Below are 24,046 nucleotides of genomic sequence, written 5' to 3' on the forward strand. Positions count from 1 at the left end.
TCATCATCATTATTAACAACCCATATTCGGCTCACTGTTTAGTACAAGTCTCCTCTCAGAATGAGAGGGGTTAGGCCTTAGTCCAAACGCGGATTGGCAGACTTCACATACATAGAGAATTAAGAAAATTCTCTAGTATGCAGGTTTCCTCACGATGTCTTCCTTCACCGTTTAAGACACGTGATATTTAATTTCTTAAAATTCACATAACTGAAACGTTGGAGGTGCATGCCCCGGACCGGATTCGAACCTACGCCCTCCGAATCGAAGGCAGAAGTCATATCCACTAAGCTATCACGTCTCGTCTTCCGTGCAGGTACTGTGGGTATAACCAACACTATCTAACAACAAGCCTCAATAGCTCAACGGTAAGAGCGTTTGGACTCATCACTGATGCTGGTTTAATCCTCGCCCCGTTGTCGTATCCACTTCTGGCAGAGTCTTTCCTCTTTAAAGACTCTTGTAATGTCAGGCTTCAAGAAACGTTGACCAATATAACAATCAGGTTAATGGACTGAGTGAGATCATCAATAGGACAAAAACACAATGATTTAAGGCACAAAGATATAAAACGAAGGCATCCTGATTAAGAACGTCGCGAGGTGTTGTAGGGGGTAATCACTGGATTTACAGAACCGATTTTAAAAATTCCTTTACTATTAGAGAGCCACGTTATTTGTGAGTTTCATAGGCTATATTTTATGCCCATATGATCAGGGAATGAAAACTACGCGGGAGAAACCGAGGGTTTAGTCATTAATATTCCGACGAATTCTAATGAGTCGTTTTATCTGTCTCAGTGTTGCCACCCTAATAAATTAATTTTATTAATAAATTCTCGCACGCTTTCCACGAAACCCATAAAAACCCTTCCATCGTGGGCCCTTTACTTTATTATTAATATAAACAAATCCGCTTACTATGCTGACCACGCCTCATCGCCGCAGCCTCTGGCTATTGTGGGGTTATGTCCGGGGCTAGGGTTAAAACAATATTATATTTACGGTCATGGAAGATTATTCTAAAGGTGCTGATAGACTTGAGAGCCGTGATAGCTCAGTGAATATGATCTCTGTCTCCGATTCCGGAGAGTGTGTAGTGGAGTGGCCCGAAGTATATTTTAGAATGGAGCGAGATACAATTATGGCGCCTCTCCTGTTTGTTTCCTAATAATAATAATTATATACCTATACCAATTGTGAGTGCAAAGTAAGTATGGAACGTGAAGATCTCGACCATACTCTGGAGTGACCAACGTATTTTACCATATTTTAGGCGCCCTCTAGGATTTGGCGCCTGGAGCGACTGCTCCGTTCGCCGTATGGGCGGGCCAGCCCTGGGTGTGGGTTCGAATCCGGTCCAGAGCATGCCCCTCTAACTTTGCAGTTATGTGCATTTTAAAAAATTAAATATCACGTGTCTCAAACGGTGAAGGAAAACGTCGTGAGGAAACCTGAATACCAGAGAATTTTCTTAATTGTCTGCGTGTGTGAAGTCTGCCAATCCGCATTGGGCCAGCATGTGGACTATTAGCCTAGCCCCTCTCATTCTGAGAGGAGACTAAACAATAAAAAAAATTTCATTTTCATACAAAGTAATTCAAATAATTCCGACTATCCAATGCAAGGATAGATAAAGGCGTGTGTTACATACGCCTTTATGTATCCTTGCATTTTAAAATACATACATAACACTTAGCTACGTCATAATTTTAAAGAAGCGTATGAGGGACACATTTTAAGATCTATTTACATATGAAATATTATTAATTTTGGAACACAATATGTTCCTTGAACATTTTTAACTAATTTTCGGTAAAAAATCTAACCCCAGAGTTATGGGAAATACTCCCCAGCACCCTGTATAAGATCATTGATCATAAGTTAACTTTTATGGTCTCAAATAAGCCGTGCGAGTACGAGCCGTGTGACAAGTGAAATATGTCAGGCCCGTGCGAGCGAGCGTGGCGATTGCCTTCGACGTGGACCCTAGTTTTATTGGCCAATACTTTTACGTGGAGTACTGGCTCGGTAAAACTATCTAGCTTATTCTAAAGACCACGTTTTCTATTTATTTATGACCTCTGCCTCCAACTTTTCAGTTGTGTGCATTTTAAGAAATTAAATATCACGTGTCTCAAACGGTGAAGGAAATACATCGTGAGGAAACCTGCATACCAGAGAATTTTCTCAATTCTCTGCGTGTGTGAAGTCTGCCAATCCGCATTGGGCCAGCGTGGTGGACTTTTGGCCTAACTCCTCTTATTCTGAAAGGAGACTCGAGCTCAGGTTAATAATGTGGTGATGATGATGATGATGATGATGATACCATAAAACGGGCAAAGCACGTAGATCGACGAGCCGAAAGACATTGTGGTCCAAAGGTGTTGGAATGGCAACCCTACACCGGTCAGTGCAGTGTTGGTCGACCCCTTTATAGGTGGATCAGTGATGTAAAGCAAGTTACAGGGACCTGCTTGATACTGGTGTTTGGAAGTCTCTTCAAGAATATGTCCAGCAGTGGACGTCCATCGGCTAATAATGATAATGACGTGTTTAAGTACAGTTTAATTTTTTCTCTAATTTATTTAATTCTCCTTTTTTTAATTTTTAACAACGATATTCATGGAAAATATAATACAAAACACGATTAAAAAATTTATAAAAATAGTTTAGTAATTTTAATTTTAAGAAAACTCAAGACGTGGATTTAAAACTAAAAACACCAATTTGAAAAAATGTAACCAAATTAAACTCTTGAATGGTAGATTATAGTAACAGCACCTTGAGCAATCCCAGATAACATGACATACATGCATAAAATATTTTTCAAAATCGGTTCACTAGATCGAGAGATTATCTCACAACACAACCACACAAATTTAACCACTTTATAATATTAGTATAGATATAGTTTTAAACAAACAAGGAAACTAAATAACTTAATTGTACCTCAAACCAAAAACTTCAGAATACACCAAACAACTTAACCAATAGACCAACGAAGCATATTTCAACAATAGCTCTAAATAGTTTTCACTTCCCCGGAGAATATCGACACTACCATTATATTAACGACCTTTTTAACGTTACTTATCAATTACTGTAATGGACTCCTCGTCAGTCGATAGCTATAGCGATAATTGTTGTACGTACACTAGTTTTTGAACATGTCTTTGCTTGTGTGCGTGCAGATAGTCACTACAAACAGCCATGACTTAGTAGTGTCAGCCACTGACGATCACATTAGCTTGAGATCCGATAAAACTGATCGTGTGTTGATCGCGATGTCCATGACATCATCATCATCATCAAAGCGTTTCAGGCATGTGAGCTTAATTGATCGTCAGTGGCTGAACAAAAATTTATATGACAGAACAAACTTTGTTCTTCTATACAGGGTGATTCGGTCTTTAGTGCGGATATTTTTTTTCGTGGTTCTGTATCATTAATAGAATATAAATCTACAAACATTTCGATACATTTTATGTAATTTTTTTTTTAATTTATGTCTCTAAAATAACAAAATAATGTACATATTATTACTAAACAAGATATATTCAGCTTAAAAGTGATCTGGTGACGTTCTTTAGGTATCAAACGAAAATAAAATAAACGCACAATAGGGTGACCCTAAAATTCTGTTCAAAAGTAAATAACTTTAGCTAACGATAATTTTGTTATTTTTGAGTTAAAAAAAAAAAGAAAAAATACGTGATCATTAAATTTTGTTTATGTACAAAATATAAAAATATCCGCACTAAAAAAATTTTCTTCCTGTATAAATTTTAATCAAACAAATATACTGAAATTGCAACCAAAAATAGGAGTATGGGGGTCAAAAATACTTTAAGATCTCACACTCGATTAATATATCTATATTAATACTCGTATTCAAATTTTTAAAACTGTAATTCTAAAAAATTAAGGACTTTCCATACCATTTTCTTATTTTATTTTCGCAATAAAAAGTATCCTATAACCTTCTCCGTATTATGGTTTTAAACCGTGCCAAGTTTCATTTGAATTCATTCAGTAGTTTCAACGTGATGCCCGGTCAACAAAATCACAGACAGACAGACAGACAAAAAATCGAAAAAAAAAATATTTTTGGCTTCAGTATCGATTATACATATAATGCCCTGCAACAAAAATTTTCAAAATATCTTCAATGTACAGAATTTGACCTGTTACAGTTTTATTATAAGTATAGATATATGTATAGATGTCTTAGACCATTTGTAGATATAGATCTAAATAAAACTGACTGTTTGTCTAAGATTGTAAAATAACTGTGTTTTCTTAAGAACATTTAGTTATGCAATCTGAATGCTGGATCAATTTTAATGAGAGACTGTAACTGGAAGATAGAGGAAGTTATTGAGCAACATATAGGTATGCTACCTACTTCTTAAATCGAAAAAATCCACAGTTCGCGTGGGATTTGTAAAAAACTCAAGTTCGCGCGGACGAAGTCGCTGGCGTTGCCTAGAATTAAATAATATATTAAATTAAAAAGTACTTGTGAACTAAGCCCACTTGAAATGAACGAATTTGAATTTGAAAATGAATTACCCGTTGCGTGGTGGTACAACGCGAACGCCTTAATTTCAATGTTCAAAGTTTCCCATTGTCCACAGAATATAATCCGGCCTCGAAAGCGAGCGAATTAGGGGGCGCGCGAATGACCTGGATCTCTATTGGTTTTAACCTCTTTTGTATAATTTTAGCCGACACAAAACGGGGGTATATTCATCAGTATAATATTAGGAGTGATTTATTCGCTTAATAAAAATAACCTGAACAATTAGGACTTGAACTGCGAAGATGTGCAAGTCAGTTTTCGTTCTTTCGGTTTCACTACCACCTTCATCGTAGCTTATTCTATTCCTCTTACATAAACTCTAAACATCAACTCTTATTCCGTCTTCTTGTCTTTTATACTAATTTTTTTATAGGGCAGTAGTATATGTAATCACGCCTGATGGTGAAGATGCAGCCTATGGTTGAACGAGCTTGCCTAAAAGGTCACTCTTGACTTGAAGATAACCACGTTGTAGTGTAGGTAGTGATGATCTACGGACTATGGACCTAATAAGAAGGCTAAAAGTCACTCAGCGGGCGATGGAGCGAGCTATGTATGAAGCTTCTCTGCGTGATAGAATCAGAAATGATTAAATCCTCAAAAGAATTAAGGTCATCGACTTGGTTCATTGAGTCGCGAAGCTACAATGTACAGAGCAGATAGTTCATACGGTGGATGGATGGGGTCCCAAGGTGTTGGAAATGGCGACCACGCACCGGAAAGTGCAGTATTGTTGACGCCCCAACAGGTGGACTGACGACATGAAGCTGGATTCAAGCGGCTCAGAATCGTGGTGATTTGAAGTCCCTGCAGTGAACGTCTATTAGCTGTTACGCTAACCTTTGACGATCAATTATTCCCACGTTTCTGCAACATCCACCGCTATCACTGATCGTGTGTTGGTCGCTGCTTGCATGATGGTTCGACTTGAGTTAAAAATACTTTTTTTCCTGCCCTGCTGTCTGTTGGTGTCGTTATCGATGATTATGATGATGAGGGTAAGGTGGAAGGGAAAACGGAAGCTTTAAGCACTAGAACTGTATGTGTGCATACATAATACTTTTATTTTTACCTGACTGTAAGCAGGGTTATGGTTTTTAATGTGTTCTTCAATTTTCATTTAAATTCCACGCATTTTTTTACGAAACAAGCAAAACCTTGACGAAAATTTACAACCTACAGTTACCTTACAACACGGGTGCACTCAAAAACATCATCCCTTTGTAAAGTCGGTAAAAAACCCTCTTTCAGCGATCAAGTCCGGTACAAGAGGGCGGTGTTAAAATATTCTCTCATTCATTCGCGTTGTCAAGTCTCTCAGCTCTTAAGTGCGTCTCCATTTTTTTCCGCCTTTCAATCTATTATTATCGGCACAGGGCAGCGCAGACATCAGATACGACTTTTTAAAAAGAAAATCTAACCGTTTTATTTATTACACTAGCAGACGCGCCGCGGTTTCATCTGCGTAGTTCCCATTCCCGTGAAACTATAGGGATAAAATATAACACAAATAACGTGACTTTCTAGTGGTAAAAGAATTTTCAAAATCAGTTTAGTAGATGCAAATATTACCCCCTACAATACCACAAACATTACTTCTATAAAATATTAGAAGTAGACTTGCGAAACCGACAGACGTGCTGACGGAACCATTAATTTTATGGTATAATATAAGTTCCGAGATATCATCAATAAAACCTACAAACGAGGAAATTGGCATCTTGAGTTATAAATTGTTTAACTAACCCGAATTTTTCGGGAAAAATATGGCTTCAAACATCATAAGCCCCTTAAAATAGAATCAGTATTTTTTAAACACTCGTAAAATACGAGTAGGTACTTAACATTGTACATATGTGAGCCAATTTTGAACTTTCCCATTTTCGATGTCAGCTACCTTTTATAAATTTATTAAATTTTGGGCGAAATATTAATTACTATTTATTATAAAATCAATTTATTGATAATATTTTAAATTGATTTCATAATAATTGGCATGAAATGTTAAGTTTAATTTCGATTAAAAATTCATTCGTCTACGGTGCCTGAATTTTCTTGTCTGCATTTTCTCTCAGTAATAAAATTGCGTCATAGTGTCATAAATGTATAGAATAGTCGCTTTAAGACTTCTTTTACTCAAGAGACTTCTACAAAAGGAGACATTTCCATTTATCTTACATAACTAGTACTACTCTACAGAAATAGGTTACGAACACTGTCCGAAAGATTTACAAGGAAACATACTTCTAAATATTATAGAGGTAAGATTTAATTTTTTCGTTTGCTATGAATAGGCATCGAAACAGCTAGGCCGATTTAAAAAATTCTTTCACCAGCTACATTATCAGCGAGTAACGCATGCTATATTTTTATCTCCGTATTCCCACGGCAACGAGATCTACGCAGTTAAAACTGGACACAGGTCTCTTTGTGTGATAAGGATACAAACGTTAGAAGAAATACCATTGATACGCCCGCGATTTCGTTCGCGTGGAATTCAGTTCCTCACAAATCCCGCGGGAACCATGAATTTTTCCGGGATAAAAAGTAGCCTATGTGTTAATCCAATGTAAAATCTATTTCCATTTAAAATTTCAGCCAAATCGCTTCAGTAGCCGCAGCGCAAATAATGATCAAACATACACACTAACACACAAACTTTCGCCATAACAATATTAGTGAGATTAGGAAACAAATAATAAAGCAAAGGGTCACTCCCGACCTTCTGTAATGAATTCTGATAATTATGGTGGAATGGATATCTTTTGTTGGAACTACGCCCGAGTTTTGAATCCGAGATTTTAATTTAGTCAATTAAGGAACTTCGAAATAATAAACAAAACATTTCAAGCATGAAACCATCCACAGTTAAGGATAATTCAATTATAACAGATTTGATATCTATTTGCCACCCACTTTCAACAGCACTTCCCTTGCAATGGGTTTTATTTCGGACAAATGTTTAAAAAAAGACATGGCTGAAGACACAGGTGCTTACATTTTAGACACCATGGCTACCACCACATATGAAATTATAAGTGAATCGATGAGTCTAGTGACAAACTCATTCACTGTTACTCAACTCACTTATTTGGTACCACCGGACGCCCGCGACTTCTCCGTATTATGGTCTTAAACCGTGCCAAGTTTTATTTGAATTCTTTCAGTAGTTTCAGCGTGATGCCCGAATAACAAAAAAACACGGACAGACCGACAAACTGACAAAAATATCGATTATATAATGCCCCCAACAAAAATTTTCAAAATATCCTCAATGTACATAAATTGCGATTTAATGTATGAAATTCGACCAGTTATTATAAAAGTAAAGATGATAGATAGATCAAACAAACTCTTTTATTTTGCGTACGTACCTTACTATTGAATGTGCCCAAAATGAAACTCCATGGCATAGGTTGGTAGGGCGATATGTTTGACTCTTTAACCATCACTGTCATAATTATGTTATAACCTGGTTATCAATTGTGCTCTGTAGTAAAATCATTTTTTAAAATATATTTATTATTTGCCATATCCCCTCCAACTAGTCGGGAAAGACTCTAATAAAAGTGGGTACGACAATAGTCCAACGGAGCGGAGATAGAACCCGCACCCCTTGGTGATGAGTCCGAACGCTCTTTTACACCTACTCTTTGCTAAAAAGTCCACTTTCTCCCTCATTCATCAAACAAAAAACCTAACTACGCGTACTATAAATGTAACCAACAAGGGAGGAACATTTTAAAGAGGGTAAAAATATAAATAGCGCAAGAGTGATAGCCGGCAGTCCTCTCAAATTAAGATCTCTTAGAGTGAATAAATAATAAGCGCTGGCAGCCACTTCAGGTGGTGGAGAGTTTAATCATTTCGCTTATAATTAGTCTCTGCCTTGCGCCGCCATCGCCGCGGTTAATGGGTTACAGTGGGGTACAAATGACACCCTTTAGATCTATATCAGAATAAATACGCAGTGACAGCTATTTAAGGAGGCGGCGAGTTAATAATTTCGCTGTTTTAATCTCCTTGCCCTTCGTTGATAAGATACGTTGGGGTACAAACGACACACTTTTTAGAGCCTCAATAGCTCAACGGTAAGAGCGGTCGGAGTCATCTGGTGGTGGTTCGATCCAGTTTGTCTATTGTCGTACCCACTCCTGATACAGTCTTCTTTGATTAGTTAAAGGGGAATAGAAATATTGTTCATATTAAAAAAAATATAAGTATGGTAAATATTCTTTAAAAAAAAACTTTTTATTAAAAAAAAACTGATTAAACATAGTTATTTAAGTTGCAAGGTCAATGAGCTGATTTGACTAGCACTCTACTAATTCTTGCTGTATGTGCTGTGTGTTTTAGTGGAAATCAAATATGACAAAAAAGCTTCTACAGCTTGTAAAAGCTGTAACTTGTTTAAACCTAATAATCTATTACTGTCCTAAGAATATTCAGTTTAAATTACATATACCTACCTACACTAATATTATAAATAGGTAAAGTTTGTGGTGCTGAGGCTGAATGGCAGTAGATTCAGAGATTACCCCTACCCCTTTTGAAAATTCTATTAGGTAGGTACTACTAGAAAGTAGAAACCCACGGTATTTGTTTTATCTCATAGGCTATATTTTATCACTCTTTTCTCACTGGAACGTGAACTACGCGGGTAAATCAGCGGGATGTCGATTAGTACTTAATATAAATAATTTTACCTCAATGTTTTCCCGAAACTTCAACGGGTGCAGACCATTTTCATCTGAAAATAAATAGAAAAATTTTATGAATTTCAAAAAACATCTTTTAAAAAAATGTATTAACAATATTGTTTATTACAATTTGTTGTCTACATAAAAATCTAGACATTAAACAGAAGTTAAACGAACTTTTAGGTCTAACTAACAATTTGCCCTAAGTTTGCTTTCTTTATATTTGGAACAAGGCATTCTGCCTAAATTGTTTTGCGAAAACCGCGGTAATTCGGCACTTTTAGGCAATGCAGAATAAATTTTTCATTTCTATTAAAGGTCCTTTCTTTATACTAATTATTTAAGACACTATCTGACGCCGCGCGTTTTCACCCGCGTGATTTCCGTTCCCGTAGGAATAGGGTGACAATATATAGCCTATAGCCTTTCTCGATACATGGGCTATCTAACACTGAAAGAATATTCCAAATCGGACCAGCAGTTCCTGAGATAAGCGCGTTCAAGCAAACAAACAAACGTAAGTATAGATAAATAAAATAAAAATAGCTAATCAAAAGCACTTGATGTTAATGACGTCAAAAAGAAATTCATGCACCTCACAAGCAAAATGTGTGGAAAATAATTTAACTTCAAATAATATTATTCCAGAAATAGCCCGAGAGAGCAAAAATTCCAACAGAATTTTAGCTCTATATTTTAAAGCTGTTTGTCACTTAATTTTAGTATAGTTATAAAAGAGGATACGTAATTAGTTATCCCGTAGGAACGTATATTGAATTACGTCGCGAGAAATATAAGTAAGGACTGAAATAACTTAAAAATATAACAACTAATTTGTTATCCCATTTTTGTAGAAAGCTTTCCTCCATTTTGTCGACATTTCTGTAATTTAGGAATTCACATTTTCTAAATTATTTCATTTAGGAATTCACATTTTCTAAATTATTTAATTTGGGAATTAATATTTTCGAAATTCGGAGTCGGCTCGAGACCTTGGTGTTTAAAAAGCCCTAAAAGTGGCGTATGTTCAGCAGTTGTCGTGATTTTAAAGTTTGACTTATATAACTGTTTTAGAAGTAATCTTCGACCATGGCTAGTTACCACCAAGAGTATAAGCAAGTCAGAAGTACTACTGGTTCGTAAAGATACTGTTTACTTCTAAATTAGTCGGAAATACTGTGTTGTTAGAAGCAGTAACAACCTCTGAGAGCCCTGAGCCCGGCCCTCTTAAAGTGTTTTTCATGGGTACGGTGACAGTTGCCTTATTACGTCCATAATACGTACTATTTATCCCAAAACGCGGCTAACTTTCAAGAGCGAAACGAACTGTAACTCGCACCATGCTCTCTGAACCCAAAATCACCGACATAGCTCTACGAGTTGCGAAGCTGAAGTGGCAATGGGAGGGGCACATAGTTCGAAGAGCAGATGGACGTTGGGGTCCCAAAGTGCTGAAATGACGACACCGTAAGTGTAGTGTTGGTCGACCCCTCACCAGGAGGACTGACAACATCAAGCGAATTGCAGGTATTCGCTGGATGCAGATGGCTCAGTATCATGATGTTTGGACGTCCCTACAAAAGGCCTATGTCCTGCAGTGGACATCCATCGGCTGATATGATGATGATGAGAATGAGACAATAATGTGTTTTCTTAACATTTAAAGCAAACAATATGCCACTGTTTAAAAACAATTTTTTTGCTTAACAAACCCCATAACTCATTTGTTTACAAAGTCCACGCTGACTCAAGTCCCAACACATCAGTCACGTTCATACGTCGATGACACGTAGAACACAATGTTTCAACACGAGACCCCATCAATCTCCCACTTAGATACGCTCAACCAGCCTCCCATCTGGTATTGCCATAACAAATCCCCACACACCCACCGTGAGAATGCGAACGTGTTAATGGCAATAAACAAGATGGCGTCGGGCCACGCCATTGACGAATAAATAATTAATGCCATGGCATGCGTGCCCCTATGTAATTATGGGACCGAGCCCCTTTCATTATGGTGAACTGGCGTGTCGAAGAGCAACAAAGCGAACTTCGATTTCAATAAATTGTTTCAGTACCAATCTACTGTGGACTTTGATCACATGTTTGGAATAATCACAACGCCCTCCGTGGCGCAGTGGTATGCGTGGATTTACAAAACGGAGGTCCTGGGTTCGATCCCCGGCTGGGCAGATTGAGACTTTCTTAATTGGTCCAGGTCTGTCTGGTGGAAGGCTTTGACCGTGGCTAGTTACCGACAAAGACGTACTGCCAAGCGATATAGCGTTCCGGTACGATGTTGTGTAGAAACCGAAAAGGGGTGTGGATTTTCATCCTCCTCCTAACAAGTTAGCCCGCTTCCATCTTAAACTGCATCATCACTTACCATCAGATGAGATTGTAGTCAAGGGCTAACTTGTAAAAAATAAAAATAAAAAAAATCATAACTTGGAGCAAAATCGTGCCAAACAAATCTCAGTGATTGGCGGAACGATCAAATGCTTCAGATGATAATAACTAACTATGACGAATTGAAATTCTTAAGAAAAACGCAAAAGAAATCTGGAAGAAACATGAACTGAAGATAAGCAAGTTAGAAAGATCGTTAGTAAGAGACCCTAAAAGGTGACTTACGACTAAAATAAAAAATGTGCAATTTATAATTTGCACAACTTGTGCAAGCATCATTTGCAGTAGTTTCATTAAACAATGCTTCGTAAGACACAGAGACTGGTTGTACAATTCACCGCATTTTAAAAACGTAAGAAAATTAAAACAAAAAAAATTTAACCTCACTCCGCAGTAGACTGTACTGTCTGTACAGAATTCAAAAGGAAACTCATCTTAATGGCCGTACTTATACGATTTGTCTATTTCCTTTACTTTATTTTGATTTAATTATTTATCACCATAAATACGAAATCTATCTTTTAAGTTTACTTCCAAATTTAAATAAAATTAACTCCGAATCAAGTACAAATATCAGTTTGTTGCCTCCCGGGGCTTATGGAGTTATCGGTAACACAATCGATGAGAGAAATCGGCTTAAAGGTAACGGTTTCAAGCATTAGGTTTCCGTCTGCGAAGCTCGCGGCCGAATGATATCAATATCTACGTCTCCTGCTTGCGAATGCTTTGCATGGAAAATATTTTAACTTTCTACATTTATAGGGGACTTAGCCCGGTGGATATGACCTCTGCCTGCAATTCGGAGGGCGTAGGTTCAAGTCTAATCCGGGCAATGCATATCCAACTTTTCAAGTAAGAAATTATAGCACTTGTCTCAAACGGTGTAGATAAAACATCGTGAGGAAACTTGCATACCTGAGAATTTTCTTAATTCTCTACGTGTGCGAAATCTGTCAATCCGCATTGAACCAGTCTAATCCATTTTGAGAAGAGACTCGCGCTCAACATTGAGCCGAATTTGTTGTCAATGATGAAGAACCTTAGATCACACAATGATTGTACAAAATGTTTAATAGCGTGTCATTAATAAATTGGAATGATGAAATCATGATATTAGGTGAAATCTTTATCACTTTACAACAATACAATACGACCATAATACGACATTAATTAAGTGTAAATAATAAATCAGACTACGTAAACAAAGCCTGTCACTCCCAATAAACAAATCTTATAACACTACATATGTTGAAATCCATCAGCCTGTTTACTTTAGGAGATAGACGTTAGAGTGCCAATGATAAACATACAAACATAAATCATAATATGATTTTCAATCATATTATGATTTATGTTTTTATACATAACCAAATCAATTAATAAAAATAAACATTGTATTGACGTGGTAAATAAATACCTATTTAACGATTTATTTACAAAAGACTGAATTTAAGTATGTTTTAATTATTGTATAGAATTGATACCTAATACATAGAAGTACCGACTAAGACGTAACGCCAAGTATTCTATCGTTCCAGTACGAAATTGTCTTGAATTCGTCGAAACGTATGGGTAGAATAAAGTTGTACCTGTTCCAAGTAAGGCAGCTTCCATCTTAGATCCATCTATCTTCAATCATACGTTTTCATGAATAAACTATCATTCATTCATTAATTCATTATCAGTCATCAATTCATTCATTCATTCATTCACTCATTCATTCATTTAGACGGCATTGTCACTTAATATCAACTGAGATTGCAGATAAGGGCTGACTTGTTATAGAAAAAAAAACACTAATTGGTTTGATTTTTATTTATTTGTTACTAAATAAATATACATAGATAGCGTTCAATTGCAATTTGCAACACTTTAAATACAATCATTTAAAACCCTATAAGAGAAATCTTAAAACATATCTGCAACCCAATTAACGTACGTTAAAATGACCTTGAATTACAAGAAAAAAAGCCAACAACATTAAGGATAAAAGTAGAAAATTATCCGAAACCTAACGATCTCTCCTAAACCGTGTATCCCGAGCCAAACATCTTTTATCGAACCCAGAAAAAAAAACTTCCACCGGAACGTGATATTCATTAGACAACACCCAAACAGAGAAAAATGAATCTTACAATATCTGACAGAAGGTTGAGATTCTTTTACATTAACGTAAGATGTTCCTTCGCTGCTGTAGATTTATTAATGGGATCATGTTCGCCCGTCATACAAGATCATATAGGATCGTGTTGCTTGTATTACACCTCTTTATCCGGCTATAGGAGTCGGGCGTGCGAGGGAAAGGGATGGAATATAGATTATGCGGCCACATTAGTGTCGGATTACAGGGCTGATATAAAGTTTATCTGTGTCACGGCAATAATAATGTCATCGCCGAGAAAATGGCGGAGGTTTGAAGCGACACTTCGTTCTGTGGCGTAAAACGAACCGATGGGCCGAGACGTGATCAATGACGTTATTAAACTTGATTGAACATTTTTATTGCCCATTATCGTTTCGGTTGACATATAATTTATGGACACTGAATTTGGCTGGTGGGAGGCTTCAGCCATGGCTAATTACCACACTACCGACATAGACGTACTGCCAAGTAATTATGTGTGAAGTTTTGAAGTTTTACAAACTAAAACGGGTGCGGATTTTTATTCTACGCCTAACAAGTTAGAAATAGAAAAAGTTACTTAAAAGACACATAACAGACATCCTAAATTCTTATTTGCAACAAAATTAAATTCATTTGAACAATAAAAAAAACAAGTATGTAAAATGTATTATATATGTACGTAAGTGATATAAAATCCGGGACATTACGTCACTAATAAAAATATAATGACACTCCAAGCCCATGACGTGTTTAGGCTGAAAACACAACTCTCCTTTTTAATCGGGTAAAATAATCGTTGAAGTGCCAGTGATCATAATAAAAGAAAGAAAATGGCAACCATTATTTTTACACTAAACGATTTCTCCGCGGAACCCTATAAAATAAATTATGAATGATTCCGTAGGCCGGGCCTTCCGGGATTATCGCCGTTTTATCAGCCGTTCCGTTTAATGAAAGCGGCTTTTATCAAAGCAATTTGTGTTGCGGCCACAAATTGTGTTAGATCCCCGCTCTGCCGACTGCCCGGCGAGTGCCAGCTGAATATTGGATTTTGCAGCATTGCTTGATAGATACCTTTTTCATGTCAATACGGTGTTTCGAATAAATCATCAACACCTATGTGTAGAATGGTAAGTTCTGATTGGATTTGTTTAAGTAATTTTTTTTAAATATATTAGAACAACTAGACACATTGCTATCTAGCGTAAGCTTATTTTTTAAGAAGAGATAGTTGAAAGGACACTGACATAGGCTACCTTTTGTCTCTTTCTAACTCCCCACATCCCTAAAATGGGGGGTTTGTATGGAGCATTCCGCAATTTTCAAGCTAGAAAGCTAAACATTGGTATGCAGTGTAAAATGGTAGGGGTAGGGTAGGAGGGGGGTAGAGTAGGGTAGAGTAGGGTAGAGTAGGGTAGAGGTAGGTTAGGTAAGGTAAGGTAGGAGTAGGGTAGGCGAAAAAGCGAAAGGAAGTATGACCGCTAGTAACTTAAAAAAATATACTTATAACATATAAACAATGTTCTCCACATTCATGTTCATTACACAAATATTTTTCGTTTGATGGAAATCGAACCCACGACCTTGAATGCAAGCGACAGTAGCAGGTCACTACCCAACGCGCTAATCGGCTGTCCTTTGTTTTTTTTTGGTTCATCAAGGTTAATGTTTCCATTAGAACTATATATACTCTAAAACCAGAGTGAATAGAAATCTTCCAGTCAAGAGAGTCCTAATTTATATCCTTCCTTTCCAATGTCTATGATTGCAGTCACTAATTGGAAAAAATAAGTAGTAGACTTGGATATGTTCTACCTAAATTGAAGCACAAAATTGTCACATACCTAAAACACCTATTATGTATCAATTTAAGTAATTATTAAAGATCTAAGTGGTAGATAGGTTTTACGCGGACCGCAAGTGATAACTGAGCTCAGATTTGCTAATTAGCACGTTAAAACTGTGCTAATTAGCAAACCTGAAATATTTTTTGTGTGCCAGTTGTTAATATTGAATGTTGTTTATGTAGCATATCTAATAACATCATTGTTTTTATTGCGTTTTTTCTGGAAAAAAAATTAGAACAAAAAAAAAAATTATATTGTAATAAGTCTTTAAGTCATTTGTGTTAAAAATTGTAACATTACGAAGTACGCCGTTTGGTAAATAGAAGTATCTACTTTACACCGAAATAGCAGTTGTTTTCAAAAGTGAGTGAATCATGAAAATATGATCATTTCCCGCAGATCGCCGGCGCGTATTGAAAACGATACGCACGGATTATGATTAACGACGCCAACTGCGATCACCCCGGAACTGATCCCCGGAAACGAGCCGCTCGTCCATTTGGAATTTTGATATCTACTCGTAACGATTGATATAAAGGACCGGACGGATGAAGACCGATGTTTATAATCAGATTCACTGACAACTTATCAATTCTACTAAATATACCATATTCGATTAAATTGGATTAGTTTAGGAAACTATTTTCTAAGCTAACGTAGTAAGTAATTGCTAACGTGCGTTGGTAGGCTCCGATCAAGGCTAGTTACCATCAATTCTACAATCCGGCATCTCTAACAGTATCCTACTGATATTATAAATGTGAAAGTTTTGTATGGATGTCTGTAGGGATGTTTGGATGTTAGTTACTCTTTAACGTCGCAACTACTGAACCGATATGGCTGAAATTTGGAACGGAAATAAATTTTACTCTGGATTAACACATAGGCTACTTTTGATTCCGGAAAAATTCATGGTTCCAGAGGTGAAAATATGAAAAAACTAAAATTACATTTATTTCAAGTAGACTCAGTTTATAAGTACTTTTTAACCGACTTCCAAAAAGGAGGAGGTTCTACGTTCGGCTGTATGTATGTTTTTTTTTTTTTTTTTTGATACGTCAAATTTCATGTGGACGAAGTCGCGGGCGTCCTCTAGTGTAGATAAGTAGTTGCTTTTCTTATTTTTAATTACAGACAGATAAATGATTCACTGATATCACGCCAGATGTAAATGATACAGCCTATTAGAGCACACAAGACAACCACAGGACTAACGAGATAATATCTTTCTCTAGAAAGAAAGATAGAAACCCTTTTATTTGAACATAATAGTACCACAACGCTTAGCACTATTGTAGTGATGTCTCAACCGCTTGGGCAAGTTAAGGCCAAATCCTACGGTAGAAGCCTTACCACAAATTCTTAAATCCGTAGCGGTTCCATAATGTTACAAAATTGCGTACCCTGAGGGCCATTAAGCTTATCACAGGATTGTTTCCTTTAGGCAATGTTGAACGTCATCGACCATTTAATTCACTCAATTCGTACCACTGAGGTAACTGTATTTAAGCCCTGAAATAAGATGGACAGATGTATAACGATGATTTTGTAATTTATTGTGGCTTACCACAATAGATTTGGCTGGAGGGAGTCTTCGGCCGTGGCTAGTTACCACCCTACCGGCAAAGACGTACCGCCAAGCGATTTAGCGTTCCGGTACGATGCCGTGTAGAAACCGAAAGGGGTGTGGAATTTCATTCTCCTAACAAGTTAGCCTGCTTCTATCTTAAACTGCATCATCACTCACCATCAGGTGAGATTGTAGTCAAGGGCTAACTTGTAAAGAATAAAATAAAATAAATAACTATATATAGTGATACAGAATGCTCGGGAGCATTTCCCATAACTTCAAGGTGTTGAGTCCACTTGTAGCAGCCGAACGGCATAATATTGTTTTAACTAAAAAATAAAAAAAAAATAAGTTTTTACTATTTTTATTTTATTTATTTATTTTTATAGGGTACCAACAGGTTATGACAATTAAAATTGAGTTTTACAAAAACATAGATTAGTGAAGTTGTTGTGTCATAGACCCACTTATAGGTTACCTCAACATGCGTAATTTAGTACTCGAATAGATACATAAAAAGAATTAAAAGAATAATAAATAGGTTAATTAGACTAAATTAGGGAGAAAACTGTTTTAGATTTGCGTTTGAAAATATAGATATGGATCTATCACACAATTACATTATGAACAGAATTAAACTAATATAACCATAAAAAGAAAAAAAAAAACAGTATAATCTAAAGATAAAAATAACATTTAAGAGGTATCCCTTTTGTACTGAGTTAAAAAATATTTTTCTAGTTTATTTTTGAAAATAGGCAAAGTGTCACCAGCTATATCAATATTTACTTCCTTAGAAATAGTGTTATATGTGGAAATCATTCTATTTAATGGAGCTGAAGCGCCTAAATTTGTTTTGGAGTAACTAGTCCAGAAAGGCGTGAAATTTTTTACCCGACTATATGGTCTTGGTATTCTGAAAGAAATTCTAGAAAGTAAAGTGGATGCATCTACCGGTCCATTAAGTAATTTATATAAGAAACATAAATCTAACATCTTTCTACGATCCGAGAGAGCTAACAATTTGTAATGGTGTAATCTAGAGTTATAACTAATATTATTTCTGCTTTTAACTAACTTATCACAAATACTAAGATGGTAAGTAAATCGCTTTTGGATTCGTTCAATTCTCATAGTGTGTACGTTGTAAAATGGATTCCATACAACTGAACCGTATTCTAATATACTTCTCGTCAGTGCATTAAATAACAAAATTTTAGTGCTAGTGTTTTTAAAATTTTTGCAACTGCGATTGATAAAACCACTGATTTTTGAAGCTTTTTTGCATATGTTGTCTATGTGCGGTATAAAACTTAATTTGTGGTCGATTGTAACACCTAAATCTCTAATCGAATTTATATCTTGAATAAAATAATCGTCAATTTTGTATTTAAACTGGACCGAGTGAAGTTTTCTATGAAAAGAAACACAGTAACATTTCTTATGATTCAAAACCATATTATTATTATGACACCATTTAGTCAACCTATCCAAGTCTTCCTGCAGGAGAATTGAATCATTTTCTAAATGTATCGTTCTAAATGTTTTTAGATCATCCGCATAAAGCAGCACTTCAGAGTTAGAAAAGCAATGAACAATATCGTTAATAAAAATGTTGAAAAGTATAGGACCTAGGAGCGAACCCTGAGGAACTCCTGATTGTGCTACGTAAGAAAAAGATGACTCAAACCCTGCCACTACCACTGTCATTTGTCTGTTATTTAAATAAGATCTTAACCAATTAACAATATTACCAGTAAATCCATATTGTTTTACCTTTATGATCAGGAGACTGTGATCTACTAGATCAAAAGCCTTGGAAAAATCGGTATAAATACAATCCACTTGCTTATTTAAGTCAACTTGGGATGATAAACTGTCAACGTAAGAAACTAGATTAGACTGTATTGATCTGTGTTTGTAAAATCCATGTTGTTTGGTAGTTAAAACAGATTTTATATGCCAATTAATATGAGGACAGACCAAGGACTCAAATATTTTGGATAAGATTGACAATTTGGAAATGGGTCGATACTTAGAGACATCCCGTTTATCACCTTCCTTGAAGACCGGTACAATAAGAGCTAATTTCCAGGCTGAAGGGAAAATACCATCATCGAATGATCTATTAAAAATAATAGAAATAGGCTCAGCTAAGGTTATGGCGCAATTTTTTAAAAATATAGGAGGTAATTGATCTGAGCCAGCACCTTTGCTCACGTCTAAACTAGACAGTTTCTTTTTTACATCCTCAACCGAGAATGATATTTTCTCTAACGTAGCCCCTGTAGTATTTATATATTTAATTTGTTGCGATATCAAAGAGGAGGAATTTGAGCGATTAGATGAATTCATATTATACACACTTGAAAAATGGTTAACAAACCCATTACATATGCTAACACCGTCTGTTAATGTTTCATTGTTATATACCATCGATGCTGGAAAGTCACTTTGATTGTTTCGACGCTGTTTTAAAAAGGTATCCGTAAGTACTATCCGTAACACACGCCTTTATCCTATACTATAAGTAATATACGCCTTGCATTTTAAAATACGTAAAACTTGGCTACGTCATAATTATAAGGATGCGTATAAGAGACACATTTAAAGATCTATTTACAAAAGAAATAGTATATACCTACTCCGAAAATATTAATTTTAGAACACGTTCCCTGAACATTTTTTGTTAATTTTCAGTAAAGAAGATAACCCCAGAGTTATGGGAAATAACTCCCCAGCACCCTGTATACTTACCATAAACATATAAAGTTTTCCAGTTAGTAAAGCTTAGAAGACTTCACTTCTGACGTGCAGACCATCAAGTGAAAGGTTTCTTTTGTCGCGAACTTTTAAATTATATTTTAAAAGTCAACAAAAGTATAATTTCAGCCTTTAAATAATGGCACTCGATTAAATAATATGTCCGGTTGCGCACAAAGCGGCAGAATTGGTTTTAAATCCCCCAAATGTGAATTGGAACGACCGCTCCGGTCCGTGTGGAATTACCTCTTTTTTTTGGAAAAACTTGTTGAGAATTGTTTTCGGGGATTTTCTTTTCATGTTCGCTGGTGATTTATTGTGTTCATCGTGAAATTTAATAGGTTTTGGGAGTTGTATGATTTTGACAAGCTATTCTTACTTACTAATTTTATCAATGCGAAAGTATGTTTGTTAAGCTTTCATAAATGCCAGCTGTCTTAATTAGGGGAATTTGGAGCTTTTATCTACTACGTTACTCCTATGTGTTATGGTGGGCTAAAAGTTATTTGCTAACTGATTTACCTCTTTAAGGGTGTGTTTTGTAATTTTTCTTATTGACTGCTTTTCATTCAATCTAGTTGATTGGGATTCTAAGCAACGTACCTACACTGAAAATATTAATTGCAATATCAGTCTGATTCTGATTACGATAATGAACTAAAGGTCTCAGCTTGCGATTTTTAATAGACTGTATGTATGTATGTCTTACAGTGGAATTCATAACTGTTGCAGGGGCACCCCCACGGGACCATTCACCCGCTGAGTGTTAAATCCTCAAACGCATAGAGGTTGAATTCGACACTCAGCAGGTAAACGATCCCCCCCACAACGTCTATGAATTCCACTGTCTTCTAACCGCGTTTAAAAGTTACAAAGTTAATTTTCGTTCCCGTGCGGGGTGGGAAAACGGAATAATGTACCTTTCCATTCAATATACATTTTTAAAATCGGTTAAGTTGTAGAGCCATTAAAGCGTAATAAACAAACAGACTAACATTCACATAGTTATATTTTTCGTTACGATTATCTTTGGATAAGTTACGATACAAATATCCCAGTGGATTTGACCTCTGCCTCCGATTCCGGAGTGTGTAGGTTCGAATCTGGTCCGGGGGTATGCACCTAAAACTTTTCAGTTGTGTGCATTTTAAGAAATTAAACATCACCTGTCTCAAACCTGCGTACCAGAGAATTTTCTTTATTCTCTGCGTGAGTGAAATCTGCTAATCCGCATTGGGCCAGCGTGGTGGACTATTGACCTAACCACTCATTCTGAGAGGAATCTCGAGCTCAGTAGTAACACGAATATGGGTTGATAAATCAAGTATACCTCAGCAACCATTCAATACAGCGTGCAAAGCTCTAGAACCCTTTTACAAATCAAAAAGGGTTCACAGATTTAAGATTGAATCCCCCAAAAGCCGTTGCATCACATTAACAAGGTAGTACAACTTAACGCTGCGCTTCGGCTTAAGCCAAAGTACTATTGGTTCCTAAAGTGGACTCTAAAAAGTTACGAAGCTCTCGGAAATTCCTCCCTCAGCCAAAATGGTAATAAATGGGACCTTTAAAAGCTTTAAGTATAACAACTTAAGCATTACAGCTGTTACTTTGTGCTGGTTTAGTTGTATCTGCATTTTTTAAAAATTAAACATCCATGGTTCCGTGGTTACGGGATCGGATTTGAATCTTAGAAGTCCAGGATTCGAACCCCGATCATTAGATTATTAATTGACAAAAAAATATCGGAAGTCTCTCAGGGGTCAACCACTTTCCGATTCGCTAGGTGTAGTCCTTTTCATGAAAGAAGTCCCCCAGACGCGGCCCTAATGTCTTAATGACGGTCATTGTCATTTGTGTAAGACGCTGTCAATTTTGGCTTAGATTTTAGCCACGGGACTTCTTTCATGAAAAGGACTCTATTACTTGATAGGTATAATAAATACCTACGCTTTATAATATGTCTGAGGTTGAATGTCAGCCCGCTGAGTTGACGTCGGTCGTGTCGGTCGATTGGACCGCCCATTAGAGCAAAATGTAAAATAGGCAAATAGTATTTAAAATTGAAACTACGTGTAAAAATATGCGAAAAGCGAAAAATAATAATCTACTTATTGCACTCCCACAACTATTCCTAAGAGCTATTAAAGACACCTACGTTATACGCTGTTGAATTTGCTAAGAAATAAGACAAGACATCAGTATCAATGATAAGGGGCCCCCGGACTACAGGGGCCCCTTATGTGTGAAAAAAATAGTAAAAGGTAATCCACAATCTCAATTAATCTGGTGCTTTTTTTAAAAAAAAAACATAAAAATCTGCACATCACTACAGAAATGAAAAAAGTCAAAAATCTCTTTAATCCTTAGTAATTTTTGGTCTTACATAGGTTAAGTCACTGTCATAGTATTTTTATTTTAAGCGGACATATTTATTTCTTTTGTGAGAAAGAGAGCCCCTTTATTTGGGCCCCCCCAACTAATTTTGATACAGGGCTCCTCTAAGGCACGCTACGCCACTGCAACACATACTATGTTCGAAAAACATAACCTTTATCGGACAAATAAACAAAAACTTTAATAGTTTAAGCAGACTGTCTAAACAAAAATCCAAAAATTCCAAGAAAGTCTCACTTTAAGAGGCTACAAGATGTTAGACCCGAAATTCGTTATCCTCAGTTCAAAGGACCATTCATTATTATTCAATTTAATATTCATTAATATTCATTTTAATATGATATGTATGGACATGTTGGAAAAATATAACTCTCCTTAGAAAGTTGGACACAAAACTGTAATAGATTAAGTAAAATGTTTATGTAATAAAAATTCAAAAGTTCCAAGAAAGTTGGGGACATTTCGACAGGGCGGTAAATGTAAGACCCAAAATTCCTTGCCCCAGTTCAAAGGATTTGGGAAATGTAGCCAAAGCCGTGTAGCATTAACAAGCTATTAACATCTGAGCTGCGCTCGGGCTAAAGTGATATCGTTTTCTAAAATGGATGCTGGAAAATTATATAGCTCTCGCTCTCTAATGGCACGATACACTTTAGCGTTACCTACGTTAGGGCGGCAATCCATCGGAGCTATGCTTTGCTATGAAAATCAAGCGAATTTTTGGTTCAGACACTTTTAGCAGCTAAATTTTACCCTACTCGACTAAAATGCTTAAGTAGTCCGAACTAGGCGGTGACGGTGTTTCAAGTATACTCGTAATATGAAATACTAGCTGTCCCGCTTTACCCGCGTGGTTCCCGTTCCCGTAGGAATATGGGGATAATATATAGCCTATAGCCTTCCTCGATAAATGGTCTATCTAACACAGAAAGAATTTTTCAAATCGGACCTTTAGTTTCTGAGATTAGCGCGTTCAATCAAACAAACAAACAAACTCTTCAGCTTTATTGTATTAGTATAGTGCGGCGCACGTAAAAAAAACTTTTCCAGTGTTTATTTGCCTACACTTGTATTGCCATGTGTAACATATTACGTAACAAAACAGACTAATTACATGTAGGTTGTACCAAAGATAACAAAAAGGTTTTCCATTGCTTCAATTACTTGAGTTTTGGTCCTGACTTGCCCAGGTGGTTGAGGGATCGGACACTTAAGTGTTTAGGCATTGTGGTGTGTAGACAATCACAACTCTAAACACTGTGCCTGTCAATCTTACACATACTTGGTACATACACACACGTACATTACACTTTATGTGCCTGTAATTTCACCGGCTGCATACCCTTTTTAACGATTTCCAAAAAGGAGGACGTTCTACGTTCGACTGTATGTATGTTTTTATTTTTGACAAGAATTTTTATTGGCGGCAGAAATATGCAAGGCGATAGTCGATACTTCCCCGGACGAGTATCGACTATCGCCTGTCGCCTAATATTACAAATAGTACTACTACTACCACTGACAAAAAAATGCTGCAGCGCTGCGATACATCGCTCGCCTTAAGTGGATAGTTGCCCTTATGCTACAGCGTTACCCACCTTATAGCTGTGTATCGTTCGTTGTCTTTAATACAACACTTAGTTGAGTG

General features: G+C 36.4%; 1 protein-coding gene across 2 annotated transcripts in view; it reads right to left on the bottom strand.

Annotated features, from left to right (window-relative positions):
- LOC112055120 (uncharacterized) overlaps nt 1–24,046 on the bottom strand; it is a 266,259-nt gene that overhangs the window by 78,706 nt on the left and 163,507 nt on the right. For both annotated transcript variants that reach the window (XM_052888599.1, XM_052888600.1), the window contains one exon: nt 9,291–9,334. The gene's annotated coding sequence lies outside the window, so the exon portion shown is untranslated. The remainder of the gene's footprint in view (nt 1–9,290; nt 9,335–24,046) is intronic.

This window comes from Bicyclus anynana, chromosome 23 (assembly GCF_947172395.1).
Source record: "Bicyclus anynana chromosome 23, ilBicAnyn1.1, whole genome shotgun sequence".
Classification (NCBI taxonomy): domain Eukaryota; kingdom Metazoa; phylum Arthropoda; class Insecta; order Lepidoptera; family Nymphalidae; genus Bicyclus; species Bicyclus anynana.